The 21,878-nt window shown below is 45.3% G+C and overlaps 1 protein-coding gene across 1 annotated transcript in view; it reads left to right on the plus strand.

Annotated features, from left to right (window-relative positions):
• The window catches only part of LOC138259248 (toll-like receptor 7), a 73,958-nt gene that overhangs the window by 48,826 nt on the left and 3,254 nt on the right, over positions 1-21,878 (plus strand). The window lies entirely within an intron of this gene.

Here is a 21,878-nt window from a genome sequence, read left to right on the forward strand (position 1 = left end):
CCTACTCCCCCACAACTAACAACATGGGAGGAGCAAGTCTTGGCAATAATGCATCCCGAAGGCCTCGCAGGAGTAGCAGGAGGACTGGACTCTGGTAAGTCAAATCTTTACTACTATATCCCCCACCCTACCTGCATGCCATTACAAACTCCTACCCCTACTCTCACCCCATCACTCTACCACCTCACAAATACCCCACCATCACAACCCACCCATCCCAATACCAAGCCCTGCATGCAACACATATGCAAGGACACCCGTCACAGACCTGCATGGACACTGAATCATGCCCATTAGAGAGAATCACCTAGCCCACAAAATCACCACACACAAGGCAAAGCTGACAGGGTCATCACAACCATACAGGGAAACACACCCATGCACAAGATGGCACACGCAGATACAATAACACTGCATTTACATCCCCACAGGACCCCTACTTAACGTCACCAGAGAGGAGGTGCCACCAGCATCCAGTCCCCCCACAGAAGAGGCCCACAGTGATGACAGCAACTCTGCACGCCTGGATCATGATGACCAACCTGGCCCATCAGGGACCTCTGGACAGTCGGGTACCCAGGCACAGTCCCATAACACCACAGACCCTCCCCCCTCAGGAAACACCAGCACAGCAGCCACCCAGCGGGCCCATACCACTGTCCCCAGGGCACGTCAATCAGCAGTGTGTCCACCACTACAGGGAGCCCAGGCAACCCCACAAACCCAAGACAATCAGGGACCTGGAGTCTGTGGCAGTGGGCACACAGTTCAGGGGACAGAGGCTCAGGACAACAGGGAAGCTGGGAGGACTGCTGTGTGACAGGGGGAGGATAGGCCCAGGGAACACACTCTCCATGAGGCACCTGCAGGGATCCTGGAGTATACCACCCTTCCCAGGAGATCTTGGGCCAGATAGTGGCCAAGTTGCAGGAGGTACAGCAACTGCAGGAGGGACAGTACCTGGGGATCAGGGAGGACCTCAAACACATCCACACCATCCTGGTCACCATTGCAGGGTGTGCTGGCTGACATGGCCAATGCCATGAGGGAGGCAGTAGCACACCAACGGGCCCCTGACACTAGCCACACCGAAGAACAGCCCTCCACCTCTGCCGGCACTAGTGGACAGGCGGCCCTGTCACTTGAACAAGAGGCCACCAGCACCCCACCCCCTGCAGAAGGAGAACCACCCCACAAACGGTCCTTGCAATCCAGGCAGAAGCCAGAGAACATTGCCAAGACCCCCCCTCAGGAAGTTCACCTTGAACTGCCATTGCTCCCCTTCCTATGACCCCCTGGACAATGCACCTGTGATACAAAGAGACTGGGCTCTAACTGGACATTCCTCCACCATCACCCAAGCCCATTGCAGATCCCCTGAACCTCGTAGCACTTAAATAAACACCCTTGGAACAAATACAAGTCTGGAGTCTGTCAATTGATTGAAAAATGTATTGGTTCAACAATCTGTAAACATTGCAAATCATATGTACAGTTATATATACATTGGTATGACCTGTAGTGGGCAGCAGTAAACACACCAGCAGCCAGAGTGGGGCACAGAGATCTGAAAATAGAGATGCCAAAGGGTACAGTAAGTGGCCATAGACATAGGGAAATCATGCAGCCATGTCCAATGTCCAACACAAAACTGCAATGTAAAGTGAAGTTACAGTGTCTTACCTGTGTGTCACTGGAAGTACTGCTGTATAATAAAACGTCTGTTCTCCACATCTTCATCCTCTGCCTCCTCTTCCTCACTGTCCACAGGCTCCACCACTGCCACAAGACCATCTCCAGGATCATCCTCCTCCAGAAAAGGCGCCTGGCGTCTCAAGGCCAGGTTGTGCAACATACAAAATGCAATGATGATCTGGCACACCTTCTTGGGTGAGTGGTACAGGGATCCACCAGTCAGATGGAGGCACCTGAACCTGGCCTACAGGAGGCTGAAGGTTCTTTCAATTATCCACCTTGTTCACCCATGTGCCTCATTGTAACGTTCCTCTGCCCTTGTCCTGGCATTCCTCACTGGGGTCAGTAACCATGAGAGGTTGGGGTAACCAGAGTCACCTGCAAATATCGAGGGATACCTGTTAGCCACACACTCACACTTAGGGACAACCCCATACCCATACACCAATATATACTGGGTGGGGACCTTGGGCTCACCTATTAGCCACACCGGGTGCCTCTGTAGTTGAGCCATCACATATGGGATGCTGCTATTCCTCAAAATAAAGGCGTCATGCACAGAGCCAGGGTACTTGGCATTCACATGGGAGATGTGCTGGTCCGCAAAACACACCATCAGCACATTCAGAGAGTGATAGCTTTTTCCATTCCTGAACACTTGTTCATTTCTCCTTGGGGGGGGAGGGGATGCCACATGGGTGCCATCAATGGCACCAATGATGTTGGGGATATGTCCCAGGGCATAAAAGTCAGCCTTCACTGTGGCCTAATCCTCCACCTGGGGGAATACGATGTAGCTGCACATGTGTTTCAGCAGGGCAGACAACACTCTGGTCAACACATTGGAGAACATTGGCTGACACATCCCTGATGCCATGGCCACTGTTGTTTGGAAGGAACCACTTGCCAGGAAATGGAGCACTGACGGGACCTGCACTAGAGGGGGGATACCTGTGGGGTGGGGGAAAGCTGAAATCAGGTCTGGCTCCAATTTGGCATACAGTTCTTGGATTGTGGCGAGATCAAGTTTGTAGGTTAGGATAATGTGTCTGTCCTCCATTGTCGGCAGGTCCACCAGGGGTCTGTACACTGGAGGATGTCTCCATCTCATATTCAGCCTCAGCGGTTGAAGTCAAGGGAGGAAAACGATGAGCAGAGGGTCATATTCGCACATCTATTGTAATAATGATGCATATCTTCACTTACAGAACCAATATGTGAATCCGAGTGTCAGTTGATGTGCCAAAGTCTGCTGTGACGCAGTTAGGTGCCATGGCCTGTGCCCCCCTGAAATTGCTGCTGCCTGACCTCTGTGGAAATGAGGTATTTCCGCTGGTGTTGTGCGCCGTTGCGGTCGACGGTCGACGACCGCCGTGCAACTTTGCCTTGGTTAACATTAGGCCCTATGGTCTCCAGGAGCCAATGGCGATGTACGCCGGCGGTGGCGGTACACACCGCCGCGGACATGACCACCATTTTCTATCTGTTCACTCACTTGCTACCTGACCTTTAACAGGAGAGGCCCTACACTGCAAGTGCTGCTGTGACCTGTGTCTGGAAGCGAAAATGGCTCATGTGTCTGGGGAAACGGCCCCTGCCTTCACTTCGGAGAAGTTGGAGAGACTGGTGGATGAGATCCTACCCCAGTACACTTTACTCTATGGTTCTCCAGACAAACAGGTGAGTACCCTGTGAGCATGATGAGTGGGCCATGAATGTATGGATTCCTCTGTGTGTAAGCCACATGTATGGGGGGGCTGATGTGTCCTGGGCAGAGTGCTGCATGTAAGGTGGTCAATATATGTGCAAAAGGGGATGGGAGGGATATGGTGTGCCATGAGTATGACAGTCCAGATGGTATGACTAATCCCTTTTCTGCTGTCTTTTCCTGCAGGTCAGCTCCCATCAGAAAAAGGGTATTTGGCGTGCCATCGCCAAGGAGGTGCGGACACTGGGGGTCTTTGACAGGCGGAGCACCCACTGCCGCAAACGGTGGGAGGACCTGCACCGCTTGGCAAGGAAGACAGCGAAGGCCCAGCTGGGGCTGGCCTCCCAACGAGGAAGGGGTGCCCGTCGTACCCTGACCCCCCAGATGTTCCGCATCCTGGCAGTGGCCTATCCGGAGTTGGATGGGCGCTTGAGGACATCACAGCAGCCACAAGGGGGTGGGTACAATTTCAGAATCATGACTTTGCACGCATTAAGGTTTTACCTGGGCGGGGATGTGGACTTTGGGTGCCCCTACATGGCGAACATGGCAGGGTAGGTCCCTTTTTGGGCAGGCTCTGAAGCACTCCAACCCCAATGGTGTTAGTGGGCATCTCCTACTGGTCAGGGCCCTGTTTGGTTCAGGTGTGCAGCTAATAGCGTTATGCTAGGAACCCATGGGCTGGTGACTGTCTTTGTAACTGGTAGTGCATGGCCTAATGCATAGGGCTGCTCCCTGTGTTTTGTGTACGCCAACGGTAGTGTTGTTGCTGGCATTGACCAAGTGTATCCTCTGTCTCTCCCCCCACTTTTTGTTTTGTCACCCTTGTGTGCATTAGCATAATTTGGCGGAGGAGCAGAGGCATCGGTGACAGAGGGAGCTGCATACCACACGGGCCTGGAGGCCGAATCCACCGAGGGTGAGGGCACCAGTGGGACAGAGGGCGAGGGTAGCACCACGACGGACACAGGAGGGGACACTACAGACAAAGACTCCTCCTCCGATGGAAGCTCCCTGGCGGTGGCGGACATCTCTGTGCCCACCCCAACAACAGGTACAGCCACCACCCCTCTACCAGCACCGCCCTCCCAGCAACCGCTCAGCGTGTTTGCATTCCCGCTCACCCAGGAAGGTGGGCTTCTCCTTCACCCTCAGTGAGGAGGCTGTTGACCTCCTGAGATTAACAGTGTTAAAATCAACACAATTTCCATTTCCACCACATCCTTTTCCTCTTGCCTGTCCTTGTCCCTCAACCACTTGCCCTGTTTTTGCTGTACTCCCTGCATCCCTGAGTGTGCTGCTCTAATTTGCATCACCATTGCATTTTCTTTCAATCTGTACTGTTTCATCTCAAATTTGTCACTGCAAAATTTAGCAAACCGCAATACTTCATCAATCAGTTTTGCTTTCCAGCAAATCAAATGACTCTTAAGCAGTTTCAGGTCTCAAACCCTGCACAAACCTGAACATAAAATGAATCATGTCTTTGGGCTCAATTGTCTCTGTACCACTATAATACTTAGATGCCTGCAACAACCTTCCATAATATGCATGTATTGACTCCTGTGCTTCCTGAACTGTCCTATCAACTCTGTCAATCAATATATTTAGGGGAAATTCTTGTTTTCAAAAATTTAATCACTTTGTACTAGCTTTTCATTACTTCAGGAAATGGTACACCTGTAAATGGATCTTGTGGAGGCTCTCTTGTCGGCCAGTCAACACTCTTTGTACATTCAATCCATAAATCAGCTGGGACTACTGTTTCTAAAAGAGTATTTCAATCTTCCCACAAACATTTTGCAAGTTTCACAAACCTATCTGACTTCTGATACCATTCCACAGGCTTCTCTCTCAATCTCAAAAGATAAAATATCACTCCTGCTCCAAGGAACATGAACATAATTCCCTCCAGGAAATTCTCTCATTGGTAAAATCTTTACTGTACTATCAGTCTGCTGAGTGTCAGTAGAGTTCGAAGTCGCAGACTCTCTTTTCTTCTGCGCTCTTTTCTTTACCCATCTGCCTTCCCATTTATCTAATGCTCCCCGTGTTTGAATACTTTGGATTAATTTTCTAATATGAATTTTCATTCTGGGTGATTTTATGTTTGCAATGTCTTTTGAATTGAATTCTAATCTGTAACTACTCTTTAATGGTTTAGATTTCTCAATATCCACTTAATATTTTTCGGCAAGTTCTGATAATTTCTGATGTGCCAATCTTGCTCTGTTTGTGACATCTTTACTCATGAAACGTAACTCATCTTCATTACATGAGTCAATTCTATTTAATGCAAGTGTTCCCTCAATCATTTCATTTAATTCTAGTTTTATCCTTGCCAGATTCAGTGTTCTTTCCCCTTCAGCAACTGTTTTTATAGCTGATGCTCCACTCACTTTCTCCAACCCTTCTGTTAATTGCTGAGTTGTCAAACCTTGTAAAGAAACATTATTATTCACACCAGGCACGCATTGTGAAGTATTACATGGTGGACCCATCACTCTTTTAGGTGCCACAAGAACTGAATTTGGAGAGACTAAAGTATGTGGGATCACAGGACAAGCTATGTCTATAAGTGGTCCTGTTTTGTCAAAAGTCTGATTTATTAGTTGGAACCATGACACCTGCAGTAGCATCAGGTTTCTCCATTTGAACTAAAAGGAGAAAATAGTGTAGCATTAACTAAGTTAGAATTCTGATTTTTGATCTCAGTATTTCCCTGACCTCCTCCTTGTGCACTACCTAGTACTTGTCAGACTAGCACTCAGTTGACACACACACTAGGAAACAAACTACACCAACACTACAGGCAAGTAAACAACAACAAACTAGTGCCTCATACACTTGTACAATACTCCAGAGTCTTAGACTTCACAGGGTCTGTTACAACAACAACCATGTGGGCAATTTTTGAGCAGAGTGCCATATTCACTTCAAGTTTGACATCTTCCTTACTATCACCCTTTGGAGTACCCAAATTCCCTACTCAACTGCTTTGGAGTAGGCAAACTCCCTACTTCACCCATATATCACAATTCACCTGCGATTTGCCAAAGCAATGCAAGTGCAAACCCTCCGTAGACCTCAAACAATACTGGAAACACTGGGAACATACCAATCTCATCTAAACAAGCATTGGCAAAACCAAATCTCTCTAAACCAGGATGATCTCTCTCCTATTGAGAAAAAAACATCCTCTGCTACCAAATTCTGTGGGCGTTTGACCTCCTAAATCAGGCTTAGGTTACACATAATATGGCAGTGACATCTGCTACCCTCAGAGGTGGACTCTAATCTTTTGACTCAGACATGAGTAATAGGATCATCGAATCAAACAATGAGAACAAATAGCCATAAACAACCAAAATATGCAATATGGAGTCAGTAATTTATATGCACCATGACCTATGTGGTCATGAATTACCACATCAGGGGACGTGGCCAACATGGGGACCGGGCTGGACTGCTGAGCGCGGAGCTCAGTGTGAGCCCTACATTTATCCTTCTACATTTGGTGTTATCCATCCCCTCTGATCACTCGAGAGGGAGATCATGGTCTGCTGGACCCCCAGGGGGACTCGGGGCGACTGATCTGCTCCTGAGGAGACACCCAGTGGATGGCCCCAAATGGCTTGCAACAGCTCCTAGCCCCACTGTCAACACATTCCATGCAATTTGATAACGTTTTGCAGGCCATCTCAGACATGAAGTCCTCTTGAAAACCCCGATTAACACAATTTCATTAGAGGTTAAACTGCTATGAGCAGTCATTCGCAAATTGGCTGATCGTGTTGGAGACACAAATCCACCCTCGGTGCTGTGGGCCTGTTGGTCCAAGAAATGCAGGACCAGCTGACGCGAGTGGAGGCTAAGGTAGGCGGGCTTCAACGCAGGGCAGAGGATGCAGAAGGACGCTCTTGCCACAATAATATCCACTTCCTTGGTGACCTAGACTATAAAGTATTGATGGCCCGCCAACATGCTGAGAGTGACAAAGCTGGCAGAACACTGGCGTGGCTGTTGCATACGGAGGCTCCCAAAACACTGATAAGAGCCATCCGGGACCATAATGGGGATGTTAAAAATACTCAGATAGACGTTAATAACGTTTTACTAAATACTATGAAGAGTTATATTCATCTACTGGGGACACACCCTTATAGCTCATACAGGACTACCTGCGGGAGGGGTCACTTCCTACTTTAAATCTACTACAATATCAGGAACTGGAACAACACCATCAATTAGAGGAAATCATGACAGCTACCTGACAGCTGGCGTGCAGTAAGACACTGGGCCCTTCTGGGTTACCAGTAGAATTTTGTGCAACATATAGCAACACCCTCACCCCGCGTCTTTTAGAAGTCTATAGAGAATCGCACAAGCGCAACACTGTCTCTGCCTCACTCAGAGAAGCCCTAATTATTCTCCTACCAAAGCCATGGCAAAGCCAGGCAGAGACCCCATGGAGGTGACTTCTTACAGGCCACTCTCCATGCTCAATATAGATGATAAAATACTGAGTAAAGTCCTTGCTAATAGACTGCTCCCCCTGCTGAGAGCCTTAATACATTCGGACCAGATCGTCTTCATACATGGTAGAGTCACACATTTCAACATCAGACGTTTGTGCCATATCGTTGATTCCTCGGAGGCGGAACCTGACATCCCAGTCGCGGTGTCCTTAGATTTTGAAAAGGCATTTGATATGCTTAATTGGAGTTACCTACTTCAGGTTTTACAAGCTTTTGGCATACTTCCTTCTATGGGTTAAGCTATTGTACACCACTCCAAAGGCTCGGATCCGGACAGGCCAATGTATATCACGATCCTTTATTATAGAACAAGGCACTCAGCAGGGCTGCTCTCTGTCACCAGTGCTGTTCGCCATAGCCATGGAGCCTCTAGCTTCCATATTACGCAAGAAGGGACCAGACTGGGGGGTCCGGGTGGGAGCTGCCTGGCATGTCGTCTCCTTATATGCTGATGATGTCCTTTTTTATATACGGAACCATGCCTCGGCTTTAGCACATTTATATGATACACTTGCAGAGTTTGGTGATTTGACAGGCCTCAAAATTAATTGGGGCAAGTCCTGCATTTCCCCGCTGCGGAGGGTTGAGCAAGCCCAACGCCACTTACTAGCAGTCAGCCACTTACCTTCTGATTTCTAGGGTTGAATATAAATATCACACTGCCAAGGACCTAAAATTACGGATGCGTTTGGCGCTGTCACCCATGGGAAGGGCGTTGATTACCAAGATGTTGGTCCTCCCAAGATTATTGTATTTCTTCACAACCATACCGCCAACATCCTTTTTTGCCACCTTACTTGGCTTAATGTCAACCCTTATATGGGGTCAGGCACGGAAAAGGGCGTCTTTATTGATTCTTCAGCACCCTAGCTTGGAGGGAGACTGGGGGTTCCTGACCTCGAACTGTACTTCAAAGCGGTGCAAGTCCAATGGCCAATGAAGGGGTTGGTGGGTTCGGCATTAGAGGAGGGCAGAATGATGAAGGCGCTCTTAGGGAACTCAGACCTCCTGGGATGGCTTTTTTCTCTGGATAAATCACAGGATGAAATGGGAGTATAATCTTGCATGTTGTCAAACAAACATAGAAACAGTACATATACGTCAAGCGAACCACATACCCCTGTACACGTTCGGAGCCCTTATGGAGACTAACAGCCTTACACAAGCTCCTAGACAGACATGACTCAACGCCGTGGCAGGACGGTGAACTGTCTCAATTGGGCGCATTGTATCAAGAAGGTACCCTGCTCTCTTTTCCAGACTTATGTGCTCAGTATGATATAGGAGATGGCTATTTTTTATGTTATTCAGCGCTAAGGGCAAGAATCACAAGCATCTGGCCTCAGGGATTGGCGGAAACTGCAGTACACCTGGGACTCCAATGTATACTAACCCATGGTATGGGCTGTAAGGCAATTTCAACTTTATACACAGCATTACACAAAAGCAAGGGGGTCCCCTCCATCTTGGAGTAGGGAGACTCGCTGTCCATGACACTCACTCCACAGCAATGGAATATGGCCCTTGAGCAAGTCCAGCAAATCTCCTGCAATGCACGTCTGAAATATACACAATTTAATTATGTCACACCACGTCACCTCAGCAAGATATTTCCTGCAACACAACCCAAATGTCCCAGATGTAACTTAAATGATGGGTCATTTATCCACATGGTCTGGGAGTGTTTTCCACTGCGGCACGCATAGAACCAAGTAATGGAACTGACATTGGATATTGTGGAGGTCCAGATCCCCCTGAGTCCGCTGGCTTGCTTACTAGGTATCATGTTGTGCACCAAACACAATAAACACTACCTGAGAATTCGTAGACCTAGTGACTGTATTATACAAACGCCTCATTGTGATGCAGTGGAAGGCCCCACACCCTCCTCCAATAAATAATTGTCTTAGAGAAACTCACAAGTAGGCAGTGGCTGTATCTGAGGCATTGGTGCGATGCCGCAGATTGCAAGGGGCTGCCAATTCCATTGCTGGCTGGGACAGATACATACTACAAATATCCGAGAAGATAAGCTCCCCTGAGGAGGACCAACATTAACGGTGGGTGGTACCACAGGGTGCCCAATTCACATTAAGTGTAGGTCTGAGCCACTGATCATGGTGCCAGTTGGTGGATGACTTCCTACCCCGTAGGCTCACACTTTCATGCCACATGAGCCATACACTTCCCCTCCTTTCTTTCTTTCCTTTTCTTTCTGGGACTACTCTTCTGTGTATGTATATAAACTAAAATGCCAATAAAGATTTTTTTTTTTATGAATTACCACACCAATTGAATAAAGTTTAAACATTTACTGCCCTTATATTAAGAATGCTAAGGTCATGTAAATAATGCGCAAAACCAAATGATGGCAATAAAGGAAGAAAACAGGCTGTCCAGAACGTTTGAAAAATCTTAGTCTAATAAGGGCAATCACTGTTAAACACTCCAAATAAATATAACAGAATAACAACAACATTATTTGAGAAATAGATTTCATTAATTGTGCAGTTGAAACAATCATAATCAATTAATAAACATTTAATGAAATTATTGGGTCAGACATTCTAACTATCAAATTCTGTTTCAAAAAGCAAGTGTGGGGCTGGGCTGTGCACATGCAAAAATTAAAAATAAGGCAAAAGTTAAATTGGAAAACATCTAACTATGGCACTAACAAAAATATGTGGTTGGGTTTCTAGGAGACAACCCGTAAAAAGAAAAACAAATGCACATTGTTTATACCTCTCCTAAATGAGACAGCATCTAGCAGAGTCTTCATCAGCAGATCACAGGAACAGCAGGTCTTCAGCAATCAGCATCAGGAACATGAAAGGGGCAACAGTTCAGTAATGATGGGCCTAAGGTATCTGAACAGTTAAAATCATAAGTAGCTGGACAGAAACTGAAAAGAGCTGCACAGAATTAAAACTGCAAAGAACTGAGCAGAACTGACTTACATCCCCTAAAAATTTGCTTAAAGTCCCCAAAATTAATAGCTAGACTCCTATTGGGCAAGACCATGAGGTGTGATAGTGAACACCAATTGAATAATACTTCTCCTCTGGTTTGTAACTTTGCTTCCTTCTTCTCCAAGATAGGCCCATATTGACGCACCTCTCTGGTCGGCAGTTTCCCCAGAATAATAACATCGTATAAAACAGCACAGAACATGACATTTAGCTAACATAACTTCCTACCAGAAACTAACACCCATTGTTAAAACTTTCAATATTTATCACAAGGAATGACAGAATGAACAGAATAGAACAAGACAGTACATTTCCACTGTGAGTTTTCCAAATGGACAGTGAATAAACTATGTTTGCAAAACAAATTTCAGTAAAGTCAGCATAACATTTCACCACGGTACTTGTGGAGCAAATAGTAAATTGTAATCCTTTTTACTTATGAAGAAGAAAACAATTTGAGTAATAATTACACATCATTAGTTTTGCTCTTTAATATTAATCATCTTTTGTTAGTACAAATGGTTATGAGTCATCAAATACATTTTCACAGTTACTTATTATTTTACACAGAACTCGAAGTGGGGGACACCATGCCAACCACATTTCAAACATGCATGTTTTACTTTTCTAGCACAAATGTCTCTAAATTAGGTATTTTAATACACATTAATTATAACGTTTTGGTTACTCATATTTTATAAACAATGTTTGTTCTCTAACAACATCAAGATGTGGCAGAATATAAAACATGACAATCAGGATGAGGCATAATACTATATAGCATTAGCGGCAACAATGAACAATATAATTGGGAAAGAGCCAATTCGGGCAGGCAGAAATGCACCAACATACACAATATTAATGCAAACATTGACATAGATCATACTTTCATGCACGAATGCAGACAGATGCTTCTATGTACCATAAGTAGGTAGATTTACTAGCACCCAGCATTCACACCCCAGACATTAATGAACATCTATGGCCATAGCAATAATGAGTGGAGTATCCCTAGGCACCATTAAGTCTCAATGTCCCCAAGCAGCAATGAGCCTCAATAGTCCCATGCAGTAGGGAACCTCGTGGACCTCTCATAAAAAAAAAATAGCCACAGGCAGCCCATACGGAAAGGACATGAGGCAGTAACAGCATCACATTGACTTCAGGCAATATTAAACATTATTGGCCATATGCAAGAATGAGCATCAGAGGCACAGGCTGTAATGAAGGCCCCCACACACACAGAAACAACAGACCCTTAGTGGCAGCAGAGAAGGATATCCTCAGTGGGAGCAGGGAAGTTCCCAAAAGGTAGGGGGAAGACATTTCCAAAAGTAAAGCAATTAAAGGCCATGTGTGGTAGGAGAGAATGTGGCCCTCTGGCACTAGGGAATACTCACGGAGTGAGACCAGGGAAGGCAGAAGAAAAGAGCCCCTTTGAAACAGGCACGACCTACTTCGCAAATGTCAGATGCAGAGATAATGGCAAGTGAGTGTGAATTCTTTAATCATGTTTAGCATCAGCTGAAGCAACTGAGTTGTTTTTTGTTTGAGGCTTTTAGCTCTGCACGTACATTGGTTTAGTGATGAGAGGATAGGGCCATTGACCATAGATTTGTACACTTTTCCACATTGAGCAAACAGAAAAAAACTGTTCCCTACTCTGGGATGTGTTGTCCAAGCTCCAGCTGTTCTGCATATTGGTATGTGGCTGAGGTGGTTGACATTTGCCCTCTTTTTCTATGTATTTAAAACTAGTTTTGTTGTAAATGACACATGTTCATTTGCTCTTGACTGGTAAATAGTGACAATCTCATTGATGTCTGTCTGATTTCTATTGACTCAAGTTGATTACAGTGTCATCTACTGTTTTCTATGGGAGTTCTTTACTGTCTATTAAGCACCAATGATGGTCTTCCATTAACACATAGGCTGAAGTGTTATCAGCATTTGCACATTAAGATTAGACACATAGACCTTCATTATGACATTGGCGGCAAATGCTGCCTACCACCTCGGGGATGACGGCCGCCAATATACCGTCGCTGTGGCTACCAGCCACCAACCCCATTATGACCGTAGGCAGAATTCCACCAGAAGGGCCGCGGTAAGGTGGTGCTGCTGCCACGTCCTGTCTCCTGCCAGAGGACCCACTGCAAGCAGGTAAGTCAGGTTCTCCAACAGGAGAGGGGGTTGGGGGCGTTGTGTGTGTGTGGGGGGGGTGTGTGTGTATTGGGGTGTGTGTCTGTTTTTGTATGCGGGCATGCAGGTGTGAGTCACTTGGAATGCGTGGGTGAATGACTGAATGTGAGTGTATGTGTATGTTGTGTGTTGTGAATGCGTGTGTGCGACAATGTATGTTAGTGTGTGTTGCGGTGTGTGGGTATGTATGTGTGCATATTTGTGTGGATGTGGGTATGCATGTGTGTATGAGTGTGTATGTGTGCGCGTGTGGATGTGTGGATGTCGGGGTGTTGGGAAGGGAAGGGTGAGGGAGGATTCTGGGGAGGGAGATGGGGGCAGAGAGGGGCGGGGGAGACCCCCATCAGTGCCAGGGAAGGAATTCCCTGGCACTGACAGTGCCTACCACAATGGTTTTCGTGGCAGTAAGATTGCCACGAAAACCATGGCGGTAGGCGGGGTCATAATCCTGAGGCTGGGATTGTGCCGGCTGCCTGGCTGGAGACCAAAGTCTCCAGCCTGGCAGCTGGGCTTGAGCCAAACTGCCAATGTCATAATTTGGGGAAAGGGCCTGTTGGCAGTTTCTTTTTGCCCAAAATACCACCGTCCGCCAGGGCCGTAATGACTCCCATACTATTTAGTGCAGAAGAAATGCACTAGCCTCTTACTCCTACCTTTTCAGCCAACACCAGTTTATTCACATGGGCACCCTCAGGAAACAAAAGATCCTTATCACCTGTGGAGTCTTTCAGGATTCCAAACTATCTCCTGTCTTCAGTCTTTACATGCAGCCACTTGCTGCTCCAATCACATATATAAGCATCAATACTCACCAAGATGCTGTTGATACAGAACTCTACTTGACAGTATGCTGTGCTTCAGATATCCAACTCCTCAAACACTGCTTGCACATCATCCAGCCATAGATGTCCTGTGCCTACTTGAAGCTCAACCCAACCAAGACATAAAGCCTGTTAATTGACAAGAACAACAAACAAGATATAGCACACACCTGGCTCAATCACATGAACCTTGATGGTTTCCAATCCTAACTTTCACCCAATGCAAACTCACTTGGATTCACCCTAGACACTAACCTCATCCTCAAGCACTACATTGCTAAAAAATCAAAGATGGCCTGGTACTATCTCTCTCTCTCCTAAATAAAGAAGGAAAATGATCATATCATCCACATACAGCTGGAATTCCAATGGTTGCCCTTGCCAGTCTGACCAGTACCACTACTTATCTTGCAGACAAGCTGACCATCAGTGGTGGTACTCGACACACTGGCAGCCAGGATACCATCCGACTGCAGACTAATAAGTGTAATAAAAAAAGGCACCAGGCCTTTTCAGTGTATGTATTCCAGATCGAGCTCAACATCATTGTATCCATCAGGACCACCTCAATGCTTCTGCAATTTTAAAAAGAGTTGACTAATCTCTTTAGAGAATACTACACAATGTGAGAACAGTCCCCAACGCACCTTCCTCTCTTATTACTCAATGACTCTATGCTTGTCTTTAAACATATACAGTGCTCTTTTGGTTAGGATGATGGAATGGAAAAAACATATACATACATTACACAGTCCCCGGCTGAGCACAAGGTACTGCCTTCCAGTAGCGCCTTCTTTATTTTGTGTATAGAATGCCTTGTACTGCTTTTGATTTCTGGCACTGTGCAATCATCACTGAGCAGGTGGACATATCCCCCCAGTTTGAAGGCCTCTATCTTAGACACACTTTATTGTTCCACTGTGTGTGTGTAAAAACGAGGTAACTGAGCGCCTTGCGTTGAGACCTTACAGTATATTCCTCACTAAAACAACATGCTTTGTAAGCACATGGAGACTTTAACACTTTTCTACATGAGGGTTTAACAAGCTACTATTATATAATTATTGTGTCCTTTTCAGAAATAGAAAAGTAAAAGCATCTTTGTTTGAACCCCCAAAAGTATGCCTAGAAAGCTATGCCAGGTGCGCCTACATTAACAGCTGAAAATACCTTTGTGAGCAGGACCCATGTCCGTTTCTTAGGTAAGTTCAGTGCTTAGTTTTCTCTAACCCGAACCATTATACCCATTAATACATTTCTAAGGCTAGTGTTTATCAGTTCTGTTTATGCCAAAGATGATCTGGCAGGTTTTTGAAAAGACAACCACAACACCTCCTTTTAGCAGTGCAGAGCTTTCACTCATTACTAAGATCTGCTAAAACCTACATGATTTAATCATTCTGTCGGGCAAGGGGGACCCACAGCAGGAAAATCATCCTTTTGGTAACTTTTACGTGGAATTTCAAAACCGGCTCACGTCTGGTATTAAACAGAATTGGGCTGTCCTAGGAAAATGAGTTCCCGTGAAGGAGGAAACAATCTATCCTTGCTATAGAGACTCAGACATATAATGCTAAATCCTGTCCCCACAGAGAGCGGACTACTTGAGCAAGAGCTGGAGTAGTGAAAACGGATTTGCGGTGTCCTGAAGAGCAGAAAGAGTCAACTTGTGTACGGAATCACCACAATCACAAGATAACCACACAACGCACTCACATACAACCCATTGATAGTCATGTAGCAAGGATGCCAAAGGCCCTTGTGCAAGCAATGAAAACGGCCTCTGTGACTGCTTTTGGGGCTAATAATATACACTAATTATGTTGGTTCAATGGGCCCTGGAGCCACTGCACCAATGGTTTCTACTCCCCTGCCCAGGAAACCAGAATCAACAAGGGTGATTGCTTCTATGCAATAGCTGATTTAAATGAATGAAGCAAAAAAAAAATGTATAAGAACTGAATGGAGCAAATATAAAATGTATAAGAACTGTAATCTTAAATATAATAATGTGGTAGGCCGGGGTGGGAAAAGTGTGCAAGTGGATCAGAAGTGTGGCTAAAAGAAGCAAAATATCCTTTAAGTATTTTGCTGGTCTACTCCCTACAGGTCACTGTTTTTAAAATATATATCTACCTACACACTGAACGTAAACTTTGACTATGATTAACTTTGACTTTCAAATACATTTGCAAAATATAAGAAGCTTAAACTTTTTAATCACACTTTACAGAATGTTCCACACTGTCAGTGCATTGCTGGAAGGGAGAACCTATGATTTATAGGCTACATTAAGTTCACAGCAGATCTATGTAAGTATGATTGAAACCTATGACGAACTAGTCAAACAGAAATCATTATCACAGCACCATTAACCCAATAGGCTTTCTCATAAGGCTTGGAATCTCTGGCCCACAAAATACAAGTAGATCTCTGCCATAGGTGCATTTACCCACTGAGTTTTCTGGCTGGGATTAGAATTTGGGACATGCAGGCTTCTCAGGTATCTCTGCTGTCAGTCTATTAACCGTCTGAACTATCTCACAAGGAATATAGGGCCAGATGTAGGAAACTTTTTGCATGGCGCAAACAGCGAATTTCGCTGTTTGTGATATGCAAAAAGCACATCGCGATGCCCATTCCCAATTTGCGAGTTGGTAACCTGGTTACCGACTCGCAAAATGGGAATGCGACTCGCAAATAGGAAGGGGTGTTCCTCTTCCTATTTGCGATTCGCATCGCGATGCAGAATTGCTTTGTGACTGCGAACGCGGTCGCAAAGCAATTCGCAGTTATCACCAGTGTCACACTGGTGGTAACCCATTCGCTAACGGGAAGGGGCCCCATGGGATCCCTTCCCCTTTGTGAATGGCCCTGAAAACATATTTTCAGAGCAGACCACTGCCTGCTCTGAAAAAATGAAATAAAAACGTTTAATTTTTTCGTTTGTATTGCAACTCGTTTTCCTTTAATGAAAACGGGTGGCATTACAAAACAAATCCTGCTTTATTGAAAAGCAGTCACAGACATGGTGGTCTGCTGTCTCCAGCAGGCCACCATCCCTGTGAGTGCTGCGACTCGCGACCCTTGAGACTCGCAGATGGTATCAGGGACACCATCCTGCATCCATGTACATTTCTTTGTTTGCATCGTAATAACTGCCGGAGTTGTACACTTGTGTTTGTGTCGTGGGAACACTGATTAAAGCATTATTTTGGAATGGTTGTGTCACTGCTCTTGCACCAGGTGAGCCTGTAGTAAACTACTGTTTTCAGTGAAAATTGTAAATTGTGGGCTGGTGGCTATAAGTTGGAGTTACTCATGTCATGCTGAAGCAGGATGTCCCACTGTGTAGATGTGTGCGCAGTTCTCAGTGTCGCCTTTGTGGGAGAAGGGCAGCATGTTTGTCTATTGATGTTATAACTTCTGGTTTCTGGTCACAGAGCCCTGTGGCCGAGTGTGGATCTGTCACAGCTAAATAATGTGAGATGGGTTATTTGGAATGTGTCTGCATCGTTGCGGGGTGAACAGGGTTGTGTACTATGTGAGGTGGTCAATATGCCCAGTACTGTCATGAGCTGTGTCTTTGTATCAACTGGTTAGGGTTGTGTTCTCTCTGAATTGGGAAACATGTAGCACAATGATAAGCTGTGTCCTTGTACTGTGTAGACTGGTTGTGTACTGCTAGAGATGGGCAATATGTGTAGCAGTGTGATGAGTTGTGCACCTTGTTAGACCTGTCAGCTCTTGGCATGGTTTCCCCTGTCTTCTTGGCTTCTGACCATCTGTTTTGATCCTGTGCTGAATTTCGTTTTTTGCTGGCTTTAGTTTTCTAGGAACTTTACCACTGCCGACCAGTGCTACAGTGAAAGTGCTTTCTGTCTAAATTGGATTGGTAATTAGTTTATCCATAATTAGCATATTTGATTTACTAATAAGTCCCTAGTATAGTGCACCAGGTGTGCCCAGGATCTGTAAATTAGATGCTACTAGTGGGCCTGCAGCACTCATTGTGCCACCCACATGAGTGGTCCTGTACACATGTCTGAGACCTGCCTCTGCAGTGTATGTGCGGGCAGTGTTAACTGCCAGTTCGACCTGGCAAGTGCACCCACTTGCCAGGCCCATCCCTTTTACTACATGTACGTCACCCCTACGGTAGGCTCAAGGCAGACCCATTGGCAGGGTGCAGTGTATTTTAAAGGTAGGACTTGTTGTGAAAGAGAGAAACTCCAGATCCATCAAGATATAAGTAGGTTCTTTATTGAAGCATCCTATCCACCAGCAGCCTAGGCATCCAGCTCTCTTGTCTCTTCCCCAGCTAACTCCTCAACACTCCACATTCTACCATGAGGTCATATGTGACCTCAGCATGAGACAAAGCATAATCAACACTCAGGACACCTGACTCCGCCACAGTACCTGTGGCCCCGTGGTGTGATTGCGACACCGCAAGATCGACGACTCACGTCTTGGCCTGCTGAATTCATCGACCACACCGGATCATAAGGAACCGATGCCTCGCTAATGATGCTGCATCACCTCCCCTCCCGGACAGTAAGGAACTGACGCCTCACCTCCCCGGTAGCAGTAAGGAACCAAAGCCGCACTGACTCCACCGATGTTTCACCTCTCCGACTCTGCAACATCTTTGTTCCATCATTTACCTAATGTACTGTGCCTGGGGTCCATGCGGCTCTGTCACTGGCCTGCACTTTCCCACGAGTGGCGCCGGACTATTGGGAATGACGCCGTCAACGATGTTGTGATAGCTCCAGTTGGAGCAATTGTTTTTCTAGGTGCTTTTATTGAGATTTAACCTTTAAAAATTGGTATCTCTCATGTGTATTTTGCGTTTTTGTCATCTTGCTCTTGTTTTATTTGAAAAATATTGGCTATTTTTCGAAACTGGTGTGGAGTACTTTTGTGGTGATTTCACTGTGTTACTGTATGTGTGTGTGTACAAATACTTTACACATTTCCTCTGTGATAAGCCTGACTGCTCGTTCCAAGCTACCAAGGGGATGAACAGGGTTTTCCTTAGCTGTGTGATTCCATTACCCTGCTTAGAGCGAGGGTCCCTACTTGCACAGGGTGCAAACCAATGCCAATTAGGGACCCCATTTCTAACACCCCTTTTCTGGGTGCACACAATGTTGAAATGTCTGAAGTGGCCAGTAAGTTCAGTTTGTCCCTGGGAACAGTGTCAGGGTGAGCAAATTTTAATGTATGCCTCTTGGCCACAAAAGGGGAGATTTGGTCACTGTTTTTGTAACAGTTTCTGGCTTCACCCCTTTTCTAGTGGTTGGTTTACTTTGTGCTCCACCTGACTGGGTACGGGAGCATGTTATGTGATTTACCTTGTGTGAGATGTACGTTGACGCTCATCTGTTGGGAATGTTCATAATTTTCCTTACCGCAATGCTTGTATTACAAATCCCTCATGTGTTTCCAGTGAATTTGTATGTGAATGTTGCATAGCCAATATGTAAGAATTTACAGGGTGGGTGGTGTGCTGTAGTATATCTTCCTGAGTGTGAATGTGTGTTTCCCTGTGGAAGTTGTGGGACGTGAGTAGTACTTTTTCTTGTATGTTCATGTGTAGTCTCCTGAACGGCCGGAGGCATATAGGTTTGTCCTGCACATGTTCGTGCTCCACTGACCCCCAGCTCAGGTAAAGATACTAATCAAGCTTGGAAACCTTTGACACCACCAGCAATGCTGGGTATTAACCAGCATTTTTTAGATGCAGCGTAGAAAAGGTTTTTACTTCTTCTAGTAGAACATTCTTGTACCCTACACTTCAACCCATTAAAAGAGTTTCTATTTGATTCATGTTATATCAATATGCTTTAGATGTAGTTCAGGAGGGCTGGGCTGCAGATCGTCGTGTCTTCTGGACATTTTTGCTCCTTAAGTGAGTCCATCATGCAGGCCTCAGTCACCTAGGCCTTGGGCATCTTTTCCCACCTTCCCCACTTAGGCAATCCTGCTCCTGATCTTCTAGGCAGGCCCAGTAGCTCCAGCTTCTCTTCCGTTCCTCGGCTTAGACCAGCCTTGTGGAAGGCAGCAGAACATTGGTCTGTTGGTAGTATGCCACCTTTCCCGGGACAAGGTGCAGAGTTTCATTCCAGCGGAGTAAAATGACTCGGGTGCAAAAGTCCATAAGTTATGGGAAACTGGGGGCACTTCTGGGAAGTTAGGGCCCAGTCACAAGGTGTGCCATATTGAATTCTCACTTTCAGCATTTATTCAGGCTCCTTCCTGGCCTCATAGAGGACGAGGTAAAAAGGAAATGACCACTGTATGCATATTGGAAGGCTACCGACCAGCAACCCAAAATAAGTTCTGTGCAGGTCCTTCTGCTTCATGCTTATTGCTCCACTTAAGCAATTCAGTGTCAGAACTAATGTACAGCCTTCGATGTGCAGTTCACTGGAACTCATAGCGTGAGAAGACAAAATTGCCTTAACTGTTATAAAGGACAACTCAATCCTATTCTACATGCATTGTGCACTGGACAAAAATCACCATCAAAACAGCACTTAACATATCATGTATAATTAGCCACAAAGTACGGTAGGGAAATTAAGGATATCAGTTGTGGGTGATTGACCTGATTCTCCCAAGGGCTTGAAGATGTAGAACCCAGGGGAGATAAATCTCAGACAGAGTCAAAGAATTCCAAAAACATGGCAAAATGATGCTGCTGCCTAAACAAAATTCAAGGACTTTTTTTAAATATGCTCAGGAATCTGCATATAAGCTGTGCTGGCAGGTCTCCTGCTATTTGGTGAGGATATGAATTGCGGACTCTAGCAAGAGGGCCCTTTTAGCTCTGGTGAATATTAGTGTTTTGGGTAGGCAGAAATTATTAAGGCACTGCAATATATCAATTTAATGTTTACATCACTCATTTTATCATACTGAACAGGTAATAGGGTCCAATGCAAATACCAGGCCAAAAATAATATCATTGACTACACAAATCCTTTAATGCACCTCATTTTATCACTCTAAGACCCCCATTTCGAGTGCCCCATAAAAATCCCTGTTATTTTTCTCCCCTGAATCCAGGGTCATGGTTTAAAGAGGGCAGGGGGAAATACTGCAGATTATGAGTTTTTATGGACCAGAGTGCAGAAATCTGATTTACTGTGCAGATATCAATATGTATTTCCTCAGTATTCCACCCAGAGAATGAATCAGCTGGCAGCATGCAAATTTGATAGGTGAACAATCACTGAGCAGTGGTGCTCGAGCTGAACTCATAATTCCACTTTGCTTAGTGCCTGCTAATTCAGAGCCTTTTGGAAACAACGTGGCACATGTAAAAAGGGCCTAAAACTGTATAGCTTTGGCATGTTCTTTAAGCTGTCCTGAACAATGCATTTATCAATGTGTTTATCTGATCTGCTTTGGGATAATAAAGTGAGATTTAATTAGTAGCATTGTGCAAAGGTATCTTGGTACCTTCAGCTGTTCTTACATTATTATCACAGATTCACTTAATTTAATATATATTGCTTTTGTGAAGTAGAAAAAGTTCCTAAAGAGCAACTCCAGGCTAGTGACCTGTACAACCGGAAAGCATTAACTCTAGGAGGAGCAAGAAAAGGTGCGCCCGCTGTCTCAGTTGTATGACACTAAATAAGACTAATCATAATAACAATAATAGTATTGCATCCATACATCTACCTAACAACTATAATTACTCTTCTCAACTACAAAACTTCTTACGAAGACTTACCCCGTGCTGCGGTGGTTATGTTCATGCTATGGATGCAATATTACTTTCATGCAGTATAGCAAAAGCTACTGCCACATTTGGCCTGAAATGTTGTCAAATGCATGTATAAAAGTCATTATAGCATTATTTTACATTGTGTTTGTAAATAAATGTTTATTCGATCTACTTGAATAAATTTATCTCCATTTGTTT

This window comes from Pleurodeles waltl, chromosome 9, assembly GCF_031143425.1.
Source record: "Pleurodeles waltl isolate 20211129_DDA chromosome 9, aPleWal1.hap1.20221129, whole genome shotgun sequence".
Lineage (NCBI taxonomy): Eukaryota > Metazoa > Chordata > Amphibia > Caudata > Salamandridae > Pleurodeles > Pleurodeles waltl.